We start from the raw sequence: 15,146 nt of genomic DNA, 5'->3' as shown, positions 1-15,146 counted from the left end.
TTAAATTTTTAACCTTAAATTTGGAGTTAATTTTAGAGTCTTTTCACTGAATTTTTTTCCATCGTTGGCTTTTAGGTAGTTGAAAATACGTACATAAAAGTTTTATTCATAAATTATTTTCCTTTTGCAAATTTTACTTTTTTTTAATAAGAAACTCAAACAATCACCCCGTATAAAGTCTAGGTTTTGAAATTTTAGCTTGAATTTATATTGTTTTATTAACTGTTATTCATAAATTTCTTAATATATAAATATTTATACAATAACTAAGATGTGGATAAATGTGTACGTGTCATGAGCATATGTATTCATACCGTGTTTTTCTAAAAATAATATAATATGTTATGTATATATTACGCAACCCTTATATGCTTTATATTTACAGTGGTGCACTAAGGGCACCTCCACAGTAGGGTGCTTAACAACATGATTAAACTAAGCACTATACTGATTTTTTTTACACAAGCACCTCTTTTTAGTACTGCATTAGAGGTGCCTACATGTTAACCTAAAGCAGTTTTTAGCCCACTGCATAAATACATCTGTTATACCAATATTAATAATTCACTGCTACTACACTGCTATAGATTATAACTGTATAGGTAAATAAGGTAAAAATATGGAGGATAAACTATCTGGCTTTTTATCTGTGGGTCAAAACCATGGGCATTACTTTGTCATTGGGGTATTATAGTAGGTAGGCACATTGATTAGTCGGTGGCACAAGTAGATGAGACATTGATAATTAGGGGAGATGGGGGTGGTAATGGATGGATGGCAGGTAGAGGAAGGAAGAAATCCTGGAGTAGCCTGGTGGGGCCCAACGGTCAGCTTTCATGCTCTCTTAAAGAATAAATAAAGGTGTGACGTGTCAGTATGTATAAAAGTATAGTATTAATGATCCTTCCCTGGAATCCTCCCAGGGATATAGCAGCACAATAGTTATTTTCTAACGGACCACATGAATTTAAAAAATATTTGGAACAGGGGATTCACATAAATGTAAGATATCACTCCACAATAAATTCGACAACAAATAAAATCCGCACTACTTTGCAGTAAAATGTTGTTTGGTAGCACCATACGAAAAAGTAAAGAAACTGGGCAGATTGCGTCTTGTTTTCGTTAGCGACAATGCATTTTTCTTTTGCAAAAAAAAAAGGTTTTATATGAAGTTGTTTTAAAAATAAAATAAATTTATTTTTTATGTTTATAACAATTAAAACACAATTAATCATACTTTAATGGCTAATTTCATTTTACACGATTTTTTCTTCATGTTCTTTCCTGAATATGCTATGTAACATTTTGTTTATGCTTACACATGATAAATTCTTAGATAAAAGCGCATGTGAGAAAATAACGCAGGAAAATGGATCGGTGATTAGGTCTCGAAGTCTCGTGAGTTATCCAGCTGCCTCGCGTTGAGCTGGGACCTGTGTGTTGGCCCACATCCACAGTGAAATTGAGCTAAGTATTCGCTCTGTCGTAAAAAAAACCGAATTCTTCTTTCCGTGCCTATACATTTGATCATCCGTCTTATTTAAAAAAATTTAGAAAATTAAAAAAAATAATCACACGTAAAATACTATTTATGATTTATCATCTAATAAAAACAAAAATATCAATCGCAAAAAAATTTGAATAAGATGAAGAGTCAAAAATTAAATGTAAAAAGTAAAAAATTGGTTTATTTTGGGACGGAGGGAGTATGAGCTTGGGGATATACTACCTCTGTCCTAAGAGCATCCCCAACAGCTCATCCATCTCATCCTCCATCCTAGAATTAGAGGATGAAGAGTAAAAATTGAGCTCCAGCAGAACATTTATCTCATCATCTATTTTTGGATGTCATTCATATTAGGAGAGAAAAACTCTATATTTAGATGTTCTCTCTCCAATCCTCCAAATAGATATAGAGGATGTCATATATAGATGATCTGCTGGAATACAAAGGGATATGAAACATGAAAGTGTTTTAGATGATCATCCAAATGAAGATATGGATGATCAAATTTAGATGAGCTGTTAGGGATGCTCTAAACGTTTGACGCCGTTGATTTTTTTATATACGTTTGACTATTCGTCTTATTCAAAAATTTACACAATTATTAATTATTTTTATATCATTTTATTTATTGTTAAATATACTTTTATGCATGTATATAACTTTACATATTTGACAAAAAATTTTGAATAAGACAAAGAGTCAAACGTGTATAAAAAAGTCAACGGTGTCAAACATTTAGGGATGGAGGGAGTAGTTCAACACAAAAGCCCATAGGAAGAAGTCCATTTGACGTCCCTCAACTATGAGTATGAGTAGAATTTGATTTGCATCGCTCACACAAAAAAGCCATAAGGCTCAAATATTAAAATCAGTGCAAATCAAATCTCTTAACAGTTTAGATGGCGGATACATCGTACCACCTTCGTCCCAAAATAAATGAATTCCTGAGTTTTTGGATAGAATTTTTGACTCTTCGTCTTATTTGAAATTTTTTTATGATTAATTTTTTTTATTATTTTTACATGATAAAATATGAATAGCATTTTACGTGTGACTAATTTTTTAAATTTTTTAATAAAATTTTCAAATAAGAAGATGGTCAAACGCTCGACCTAGAAAACTCAGAATTTTTTTTATTAGGACAGAGTAGTATGTTTCATCTACGTGGGAGGTTGACCTAGTCTTCGCTTGACGTGACGCTTACATGTAATTACAATCATCAATGCAAATAAAATAAACAAATGGACCTACCTATCAGTGAATGTATCATAAAAATTAAATTAGCGGGGCCCACATATATGTCATATAGGAAAAAACATGTCGACCCCATCTCTTCCCCTTGCCCTCCTATTATCCGGCGAACCACTTGTTATCGCCACAAGCTCGACCAGAGCGGTTAGCTCTTGAGCTAAAGCCCAAGCATTTGTCATCGTTGGTGCTTCTGCTCCTCCTCCTCGCTTCATCAGCTCACCACCATGAATGCATCATTGAATCTGGAGCGTGCGATAGAGGAAGGAGGAACAAATCAGATGATGCATCGACGAAACCAAGCAGCAAGATGAAGGGTGAAGGAGAGAAGGTTGATCATGCTTGGGTAAGTGTAATGGCTAAGCAAGGAGAAGCAAGATTGGGAAAGAAGAAAGCGAAGAGGAGGGAGCATGAGGTGGACATCACCGCCGCCGTATCCCCTTCGCCTCTTTCCCTATTCATCTTTCTCTTCTCTTGCCATGAATCTAGTTAAGCTCAAGGCACGCCATGTGAATCTTGGCGGCAAGGCAAGCAACACAAAAAGCGTGTGAGCAGCCTAGGTGGTGATGAGCTCTCCCTTATCCGCCTCTCTCCGTTGTCGCAATGGCCCTCTGTTTGTTGACCACCCATTGCCTGCAATGTCAATGAAGAGAGAAGGGACAACTCGGGTTTGGGATTGAACCAGGGTGGCAATTAACCCTCAACATAGGCTCGCCCATTGTCTCCTCCCCATGCCTTCGTGGGCACGCTTGCCATATGAGGTGCATGGGTGTCGGAAGCAATGCCGAAGAGGGGATAGGAGTTGATGACAACCAATGGAGGTAGCACGAGGAGCAACGATGCAGGGCTTCGTTGGCACTATGACAGGCAAAGGCAGCGGAAACGATGTGGTCGTTGCTGGGCCGCCGGATCACCGCCACATATGAGCCTTATAATGTTTATTATTAGTTTTAAGTGACATGTGGGCTCATTGCCATATATGGCCCTTCTTATGCTTATGCAAGGATAGTAGGTGGCGGTGACAAGCAGTGGTGTATCTAGGATTTTTATTTGGGTGGTTCAACTTACATAGTTTATATAATTGTCATAAATATAATATACAATATATATAATAAGAATATAAAATTAATCAAAAGTGTTTACATAGTTAAATTATATTTTACTCTTGTATTTATTATGTATATATATACATGCAATTAAATTGAAATTTTTGGGTGGTCCCGGGACCGCCCTCTAGCTCCGCCAATGGTTACAAGGAATAGGAGGGAGAGCTCATCACAGGGGTGGCTGGGGTGTCTATAGGATCACCTTCAGACCGGTGGCAGTGAGTGGCCGGTGAATATGGTCTTATTAGTTCACCTCTTAATCCTTTATATGGCCTTGTTATTTGCCGCCTATGCCGTCAATATGCCTTGCTTATTTTAGCTCGAGTGGTGGTGACACCCTCTTTGCCTCGTTCTGCTACCATTGTGATTGGTTTGGGTAGAAGAAACACAAAGATAATAGAGAAGTAGCGATCATGTTATTGACATTTGTATTTCGCTGAGATATTTTATTTATTTTTTCTACTTGTAGCACCACGTAGTGTTATATTTACGGATTGACCTACTCAACATACCATGTTGAAATCAGCCTCTATACGGTGGAGGAGGGGGGGGGGGGGGGTTTAACTTGAGGGAGACTCCACGTCTGGTTTTGCTGTGGAGGGTTCGATTCAAACCAAGTCTATACTTGAGGGAGGTAAAATGGACTTCCTTACGAAAATTAGCAGTTATGGGCTTTTAACTTTGGATGCAAATTGAGATGTTATGTGGGCTTTCACGGTCTATTTTGATGTAGGCTTAGATGAAATTGATCTAATCTAGGAGTTTAGGGGGGCAAATAGGAAACAGAGATATCTAATCTGAAGGTCCACATCGATTACGCTGCCATACAGCATACTCCCTTCAGTGATACAAGCAGGGTTCGCGTTACCTCCGTCGAGGCACTGTTTCGGTAAGCCGCGGTAACCAAGTTTAAATTTAAGGAGAATTTAAAAAATTTGAGAAAATTTAATGAAAAAATATATGTTGTATATGTTGATATATATAGTGTAGTTTTGTCAAAAAAATTAATGGAAAAAATGTATTCCCGGCGTAATTAAAAATCATAAACGAGTATTTCGGGAAACAAAATAAAAAAATAGCCTATTGCAAGTAATATTTTATAGGAAGATGGTCAAGAATATATTGTGTTGAGTCATTATTAATTTACACTAGACACTTGGGTACGTAATGTTGAAATACAAATATACCACGATGGATATATGAAAAATATATGTAGAGAAAAATTATACGTGTATCTTAGTACATACATAATAGTTTTATTTGTAATAATGAATAATAGGTATAGTTGTGACGCAGTAATCAAAATGAAGTTGTTGTTACTTGTTATTGGAGTGAATCATTTGGTGAAGGGTGATATGCCGGTGTATGTTTGTATGTTGCAATATCAAGAATTTAGAAAATGTCATGTGAAATTTTCTTGTTTTCCCTATAACATGTCCTATTATCATAAATATAGTCACAAAATATTTTCCTATTTTTCATGTATTTTTTAGATTTTTTAAAGCTTTTTTTACATTTGACATCACATCCGCGGTCTCCTCGCGGTAACCGCGGTTTTGGCTAAAAAACTGCGCGGTAAGCCACGGTAACCGCTGTTCTCATGTGTTGTTCCAGTAAGTAGTTACCGCGGTTTTCGCGCCTTACCGCGCGGTAGCCACAGCAAACCGCACGGTAAGCCGCGAAAACCGCACGAATTTAAATTCAAATTTTTTGGATTCAAATTCATCACGATTTTTACGGTTACCGTGTGGGATCCGCGGGAGCGCGGTACCGCGGTTTTGGCGGCTTACGCGGTAAGGGGAACCCTGGATACAAGTTCTGTATATTCTCTTATTTGAATGATCTACAATATTCACTCCTTCCCCAAACAAATAAGGGAAGGTTTGTTTCTAGAGGCTAAACTTTAGCACATAGTCACATCGGATGTTTGGATATTTATTATAAATAACAAATATAGACTATTAATAAAACATATCTATAATCTTAGACTAATTCGCGAGACGAATCTAATGAGCCTAATTAATCCATGATTAGCCTATGTGATGGTACAGTAAACATTTGCTAATTATGGATTAATTAGGCTCAAAAAATTCATCTCGCGGATTAGCTCTCATTTATAAAATTAGTTTTTTATTAGTCTATGTTTAATACTTCAAATTAGTGTCCAAACATCCGATGTGACATTGGGCTAAAAAGTTTAACCCTATCTAAACAACCCTAACTTCTGGGTTTAAAATCTAGACACTGTCCACATTCAAATCTAGATGTGCCTACAATAAATCTAGAAATTGTTTTCTTTTGGATGGGAAGTCTAACAATTTTATACTACTACTTAAGAGGTAATAAATCAGTTAGCCTTTAGCACTGAATTACAAAGGCTCGATGCTACTCGGTATCATGGAAGAGAGAGAGCGAACGCAATAACAGAGAAACATGATATAAGATACAGGCGAGAGTTGCAAGGAGATTAGGGAGGATAGTAAAACAGTAAAAAAGAAATAGAAATTAATATTTTGACCAATTACTTGGGTCAAGGTTTCCAGCTATATATCTAACTATTTGTAGCTCTAGGTGACATGGATGATTGTAGGCACCATTTGATTATGATAGTTAGCTTAGCAACTCAATGTGATTAGGGATGAAAACAGTTTGGAAACGAACAGAACTAGCTCTATTATATTTATTTTTTATTTTTTTCAGAATCAGAATTAGAAACCCCGGAAACGAAAACAAAATAAAATACTATTAAATATAGATACAAAGCAAATAGGAGTAGATACGAATATTTATTAAAACATAAGAGTCTCTTACGACACTCTTCAAATCAGTGAAGAGTCATGAACTTATGGTATATGAAAGCATATATAAAATTGTTTAAAAATAGCAATCAAATATATGAAAATGGATATATCATATAGACAAGTATAAACTAGTATTACTTGGCTTCATACAAAGAAATATCGGTTACTACAAATTATTATATTATTGTGATAGAATATCATATTTAAAAATTTGTAACATGACTCTTTAGTATTTATTACCATGGATTTTAGTTTATTTTTTTCCCAAAATGAATAATTTTAAATTTGGAATTAACACATACGAAGTTGTCTCCATCTTAAAATCACAACTTACTATTTTATAATTTAATTCTAAAATAAAACAAGAAGATAATGCTAGTGCATTACTTTTAGTTTGTAGTAAGATACCATATTTTGAAATAAAAGAATTGACCGATGAATTAATTAGGCTAGATTTATGGGCCTAAAATATAAGTTAGCATGAAACGAGTCATTTCTAGAATTATCCGAATAACTATTTAGACAAATATCCGAATAGTTTATGACCAAATCCGAATTCTACTGGATACTAGTCTTATCGTATACATTTCCGTTTGAGAGGAAAAAAATATTTAAATCCATTTCTGTTTCTGAGATTTTCCGAAAAATATCCGTTTGACACTATCCGTTCCCAAAAAATCGTTTGAATTCTATAAACTATCAACCGATTCCGTTCCTTCGTGTGAGCATGTCTCCATTAAATAAACAGTTCATCTAGCTTTTAAGTTTATAATTATTAATACATAATCCATTATAGTCTAATAAGCTGTCTCATTTTTCGTGCGACCGATCAGCTGAGCCAACAGCAAAAGCGAACGCGGCCTGGCTTAGAACTCTAACCGGAATCAACTGAACATAAGATTGATGGTAGCACGGTTTCCATGGCAAAAATGGAGGATGCGACTAATTGATTGTGTATTTGTGTGCATGAATACTAGCCCCCACATGAAACATGGCACTGACAACCTGCTGTGCTGATGATTCTTCAGGAGCATCACAAGCTCACCTGCTCATCCTCACAAGCCTACTGCTGCTCAAGTAACAGGACGACGGTCTAGCCAAAATGTGAATTTGGGAGCTTTTTTGTTCAATTGTCAGTAGGCAAGTTCCAAGCCTCTTACCCAAGCTTTTTTGTTCAATTGTCAGCTTGCTTATGTTGAGTAGGGGTATCAGAACTGCCATCATTTCTTTGACTATCAAAAGTTACTGAACATGTTGATCTTGCCCTAACATGTCAGCTAACTAGACTTGTACTCCTGATTGTGAAATCTAGTCTAAAGCAAAAGTTCCAAGCCTCTTACCCAAAAATGACGCAGGAAATAGATGTTACAGAGCCTAGGCTGTCAGTAGTTGACATCTGAATTTCAACAGGAGAAAAAGGAAAGATCTTAAGGCTGCGTCCTTCTATAGATTTTCTCTCTTTTTTTTCTTGGCTTTCACTTGTTTGTTTCTTGAAATGTTAAATGATGTATTTTTTGCAAAAAAATATATATATACATAAAAGTTCATCATCTCAATAGATTTTTAGCTTTGTAGTAGTTAGTTCTATTGTTTATATACTATTATTGTTTATATACTATTAAATAGCTATCACAAAAATCAGAAAATCTTCATCTTCACGAAATAACATGGTCTAAGTAGGGTGCGAATAACGAGCGTACAAGTCGATATAACGATTAGATTGTGAGATGAGATATGATGAAGCAGTAACTATGTAGGTCAGCATCAAGCATTTCAGGCCTTGTTGGTCATGGACCTAACAACGTTCCTTTTCTTCTTGTTTGGACAGAGATGGACCTAACAACATTGACAATCCATCCCTGAAGAAACGGGAGAGACAGCCTCATCAATCAGTCCCAAACTCTCAACAGCAGCAGCAACAACGACATCTCTCTCAGCATTGCCGACAATTTGCATAAACTCGCAGCTCTCTGAAACAAGAAGAATTCGCCATCAGTTTCCTCTTTCTTGCATGAAAAATTTCCTGTATCTGAAGAAAAAAACTTGCAGAACCTCCAAGAAGAGACAGTGTAGAGCAGAACATGCAAAGCTGCGTCAGAGTCTGCAAGAGGCCAAACGCCATTGTCAAAGCTGCAACGACTACTCCTGTGTGTGTGTTTTTTGGCGATGGACCAAACAAATCCTAACTCGAAGAGAGAAACGACAGGGGGAAGAAGATGGTCGCTGGGGTCAAGCCATCATCATCGATCGGTCGATCGATTAAACATCGCCAAACTCTTTTGCTGGTGATGGCCACTGCAAATCCGGTACCATGCCAACTAACGGGATTTGTTATGGCTTCAGGTGGTCTTGCGATCTTTCACACCATCTTTTCACTTCTGGTTATGCTTATAAGCCAATATTTAAACATCTAACCTTAGTTTTAAAATTGATTTTGAGATTTTTCACCGTGGTTTATTTTTTATCTTGACTTTTAAATCATTAAGAATACATATATAAAAAATTTATTCATAAATTATTATGTGTTTATAAATATTATGATAAAAAAACCAAACAATCGCCCTACTGTTACGTGTGTTAATAAGGGTATATAAGGACTGATTAATTGATAGATGTGACTTGCATGTGGCCGTATGTGTGGACATTTTTTCAGTATCTGAGAAACGAGGTGAGTTAATTGTACGTGTGTTGGTAGATTATAGATGGTGTGGAACAGTTAAGCTATGGTACTCATTACCAAATTTATGTAGGTCTCTCAAGATTTTAGGGCTTGGGCGAAGCGCAGGAATTGCGCTCAATTTTTATAGGAGTCAGCTTGATTTGTGCAAAAATGCCGTTAAATTACTGGAAATAGCATCCTTACTAAAGTATGTAGCTAGGGAACATAGAGTCATCTGATAACAAGTTATTGGTGATAACATGCTAAAAAAGAGAGACAAAAATATTTATATTAGTTTATTTCCAAGGGTGGATAAAAGCCATAATTTAATTTATATGGGTCGTTATGAATGATGAAATAATATAAGCACAATGTAAAAATTTGTCTACCTTAGCCTACTAACTAATCTTGGCGAGAAGCAAAAGTTATAGTTGACAACCCGTTGGACGCTATAGGCTATATCCCTAGCAACTAGCTTGATGTGCCTTAGATTGTCTAGGTCTAGATTTTGTGCCCTTGCCTGCTAGGAGGCCTTGGTGTTTATACCGTTACCTTTTTTCATATAGAATTTGGTGCTCCCAATCTTAATATGGGTAGAGTAGTCTTAATCGTACTTGGTTCAGACAATTATATCTTCCAATATATGATAACCTTTTATCATTGTCCGTGACCTCCGATGTTCTTGATGACTGTTTCTATGATCATAAGGTATGCCATATATCTAATACTTTGACAATGATAACCTATGCTCCCTTCATTTCTCTAATTCTTGACGTTTTAGATAATGACATAGTTTGCAAAACAATCATTGACTATAATTTTATACTATAATATGTAGAATTTAAATAAATATTCACGAAAGTACTTTCTAGGACCAATATGTACCTCATATTCTGGTATATTCAAACTAAATATTATTATTGATAACCAATGTTTTAATAGTTTAACGTACGACAAGAATTATGGAACTGAAATGAGTAGCTTAGGAGAGGAAAAGAACAAGATCTTAAACACCTGCAAGTTGTCTAAGATTAGTGCATTTTGTCCGAAGAGTTTATGACCGACCGGTATGGCGGTGTCGTCCCGTTTTGTGGGCAGAGAGTTGGGTAGCATTGCACAATCTTAATTCGACGCGTAGTTTAAGGATTGGTTTTGTCATGGCCTTCTTTCTTTCTTCAGTTTCATGGCAGCTGGTCAAAGGGGTCCGGCATGTGACCACACTGCAGAATCCAAGTAGACAATCACACAAGGCTTATCTCCTCAGAAATGGTGCCAATTCTTTAGCCATGTATCAGGGAGATATATACTTAGAACAGGTACAGAAGCATATTTTAAAGAGACAAGAGGAAAGAGAGAATAGATGTGTGAGCTACTAATTTATAGCCAGCTACACATAGGCTTTAAGACAAAATGTGCGTATGACATATGGGACCATGTATTGATGTTTTGTAGGTAACTATTGTCTGAGTTGGCTATTAGATTGACTATAGTAAATTAGAGCCAGTAGTTAGCTATACTATTGAACTTGCTCTTAATTACCTTTTCACTTTGGTTTGGAGCTTAGCTTAGTTTATTTATTATGTCCTGTGTGGTACGGAAAGAGGAGGATTATTTATCATGGCGCATACTACTACTACAACAACAATTATCTGGTGGCTCTTAAAGTTACGAGCAATTTTACGGTTCTTATATAGGTACCGAAAGGTTCTAAAATTTCAGTATAAAATTTGGTATCTCTCGATACTTTCTCAAGAACTATAAAATTGCTCTAAAGTTATTACAAATATAATTTTGCTGACATATAAGAGAGAAAATGAGAAAGAAACATGGAGATTAATACGTACTCACAACATTTATCAAAGAAAATTTTATCGTATGTGTGTGGAAGAAAAATAAAAAAAGTTGCTTCAGTGTATTAATGATTAAAAACTTTTACCATCTCAACTATTTTCTATATACAGTAGTAGTCTATAGCAGACTCTTTTTCTTTAAAGTTTGAACTGACCTTAAAGTCTTAACAGTGAATCAAAATTATTATATTTTTTACTTGGGGATCCACTTCTGCACCACGCTGTACACCCATTTTTATTTTGTGAAATATATAAATATTATTGTGACTTGACGAGAACAACAACAAGAAAAATGCCCCACTTATCATAAAATCTCAATACCTTACATTTTACAAACCTGCAAATACTTTAACAATTTATTGTAAAACTATATATTTAAAACAATGTATCATGGAGCTATATTTATCACTCAGGATTTTACCATACTTGAGAACATACTTGAGAAAAATTATGAGGTATCAAAATTTACGCTCAAAATTTGACTATATGAAGATAAACAATATCTCAAAATATCAAACTTTTTAATAGAAAAGTGTTTGATCTCTCGGTTCTTAAGGTCCTCCACAAATTTTATTAAAAAACTACAGATTTACAATTTAGTATCTACAAGCTTAATAATAAAGTTATCATGAAACTATAGGTTTAGTGCTAATTTAATCACAAAACTATGACATTTATATATAACTCAAAAATGTAGAATTAGCTATAGGTATTTAAATTCTAAAATATGTAGGTTTACGGCACCTTCTTTTATTAAACACATATTTTTGCGGCACATTGATTTAAATATGCAGTTACGTGATAGATATGGCGTTAAACCTATTATTTCAATATGTGGTATGCACCTTCTTAAATTTATATCTTTTGATGTTTTAATCAATGTATTCGTAGTTTTACGAAGTTTTATCAAGATAAACTATTCGGCCTCGGAAAACACAATCAAATTCCATGGCGTCTCCTGTCATTCAAACCACCGTGAATCCCACTTGTAACAATCTAACACAACTCAATATGATTTTTCATTTTGATAAAGACATATAACAACAAATTTATGTGCAAAAATTGAGCTTGATCACTTGCTAGGACAAACCTCTATCTTTTCATCTATGCTTATGCTTATTTGTCATAATTTAAGTTTTTAATTTTAAATCATTTTGAGTTGCTTTTACAGAACTTTATTTTTCATTCTTAGTTCTTAGATCGCTAAGAATACGTATATAGAATTTTTACTCACAAACTTTTTTCGTTTGCAAATAAGTTATTTAGTTTTTTTAATACCCAAACAATCATCTTTTTTTTTTGGACCATCAGTTTCTGTTTCGTTCAAAAGCGGTCAGTGAAGGCGGCAGAGGAACATGCCGGGATAAGCCTGAACTCGTTGAATAATTCGTCTCCATCTCGAGCGCACCAACATGCACGAATACATTGCTCTAGCTCACTGAAATAAATGGCTCATAAACACAGTAGCCTATCTCAAAATGTGCACACAAATATAAATGCTCTCGGTTTCCTTCAGTTATTTTGGAGCTGCAAGGACTCATGCCAAGTCATGCTATGTTTTTTCCAGCTTGCTTGTCAGTAGGAGTCATGGCAGTAAATTGTAAGTCTCCAACACCTTATCTAAATTTGGTTATCCATATCTTTATTTAGATGATTATCTAAAACAGTTTTATCATTTATATCTCTTTGTACTCCAACAGATCATCTATATATGACATCCTCTGTATCTCTTTAGAGGATAAAAAAACATCTAAATATAGAATTTCTCTCTTCGGATATAGATGACAGGTAAAGGATGTGATAGATATTCTGTTGAAGCTCCACTTTTACCATTCATCCTCTATTTTTAAGATATAGGATATGATAGAAGAGTTGTTGGGATGCTCTTAGGTCAGTCTCAATATATGTTTCATGGGGTGTCATACATATTAAATAGGATGTCACATCAACAAAATTACCGACTTGACAGGGTCATTAAATGAGAGAGTTTCATAAGATGAGAGAGGGGTTTCATCCCCATAAAATTCATCTGGTTCGGTTACCTAGTTTACAGTCTTGGTAACTATGCCATAAAACTATGCATTGAGACTGGACTTAGAAACATTTTTTTACATCATTTCTACATCTTATTAGTACGTGTACATATAGAAATATTAGAAGAATAATGTAAAGTTGAATCTTTTGATACATAAAACTATTAACACTAGCTATTTTTTTTTCTGATTCTGAATTTTGAATTCATTTGCATATTTCCCAAACTCCTAAACAAGGTGTTTTGTGCCGAAAATTATATATAAAATTTTCTTTTTAGAACAACATTTCAACATTCAAATATATAATTGATTCGTCTATACCCATAAATAGCTAACATAAATTTAGATAATCCATCAATATCAACCATCTCAAATGGAGCCTAAATATTCTAGATATGTAATCCAATTTGTCATGAGCAGTTAACTGAATCCAAAATGCTTTACACTTTTGGAGCACCTAAAAAAATATCTTGCTAAAGTAAATAGTATGCACACATAAAAGTTTCTCTTCATATGTACTAGAGTATTTGTGTCATGTACTCCAACATCATCATATCCAAGAAAACTCTATCTATCTATGCTCTATATCACACCAAGTGGACACCAATCAAACCCAATCCAACCAAGTGATCAACATACATATAGGGCAGCACTAAAGAAAGAATTAGGAGGATATATAGCTCCTTAACAGTGACATTTCCCGGATAGTGCACAAGTGTCGTACTTGTGCCAGCACCACTACTCTTAGAGACTCATATGGTTTGTGGCTGTGTTCATGTAGCTTTGTTGGGTTTGTGTCATCCAATCCCATATTAGGTCCAGACCGACCAACAAAAGCAGTGTCTCTCCTTTCCTTCACATTCTTATCTATTAGGATTATGCCATGTATATCCACATGTAAGGGTTTTTCTAGACAGTGCCTTATTTTTTCTGCATGTATGATTGTGTATGTTTTGATGAGAAAATGACATAAAGACATTTTTGTGTCTATCTATTTTTCGGAAGTTAACTTTAAAATAAGATTAAAAATTCAAATCTGGCTTATAAGTGTAAGTAGAAGTAAAAATATTATGGTAGATATATGATGGCAATGAATGCTTTGGCTTTACCATACCCACTCTAGTTGGAGTAATTCTATTTGTTAAAAAGATAATACCATTTAAATTGAAAATTGAAACAATATATATCAAATAAGAAAAATTGTAAAAATAAGGCCCTGTCCAACTTTGGGTGACAAGGCCTCTATCGAACACCCTAAGTTCAACAAGACCCACACCCGCAGAGTGCTTCATTCGAGTTCTTATAAATATAGCTCATGGTTTCTCAATAGTATCTTTTGTATTTTGATTAATAGATTTTATATTTATGTTTTATATAACTGTGTCCATAAGAAGAATGGTTGCATTTTAAAGATTTCACACATTCTAGCATGGATACTGATCTTGTATAATTGTGCCCCCTCAAGAAAGATTAAGTGTTCGTGATATTTTTATGGAATAGAGTAATTACCATGGGAGGATAAATTAGGTCGAACTCAGAAAAGAAGGCTAGTATTTCACTTATTACTATTTAGACTAAAACGATATGTTTCCATGATTGGGTCAGTAGGGTGTAGTTAACTAACATAGTATTGGTTCTAACTCCCCTTATCTTGGACATATCAGTAAGCAGTATGAAAGACAATATGGCAGAGGATCCTGGTCCATCTGAGGTGCACCACACAACTCCTATGATTGGAGTGTAGGCAATCCTTCCTGGTGGGCACAAAATCACCAAAGCTTAACCAATCCAAATCTAAACTAGGTGTTATTTTTTTAGTCTTTGATTCCCTTTTTAGTCAAAATTTTTTGTGGTTCGTTTTTTTTGGTATTTTGGTCATACTCGCTTCTTAAAAATTGAAGATGTTTCGCACACAATATCTCTGAGGGCTTCTGATCAT

This window comes from Oryza brachyantha, chromosome 5 (assembly GCF_000231095.2).
Source record: "Oryza brachyantha chromosome 5, ObraRS2, whole genome shotgun sequence".
NCBI lineage: Eukaryota > Viridiplantae > Streptophyta > Magnoliopsida > Poales > Poaceae > Oryza > Oryza brachyantha.
Note: the sequence above shows the minus strand (reverse complement) of the source record.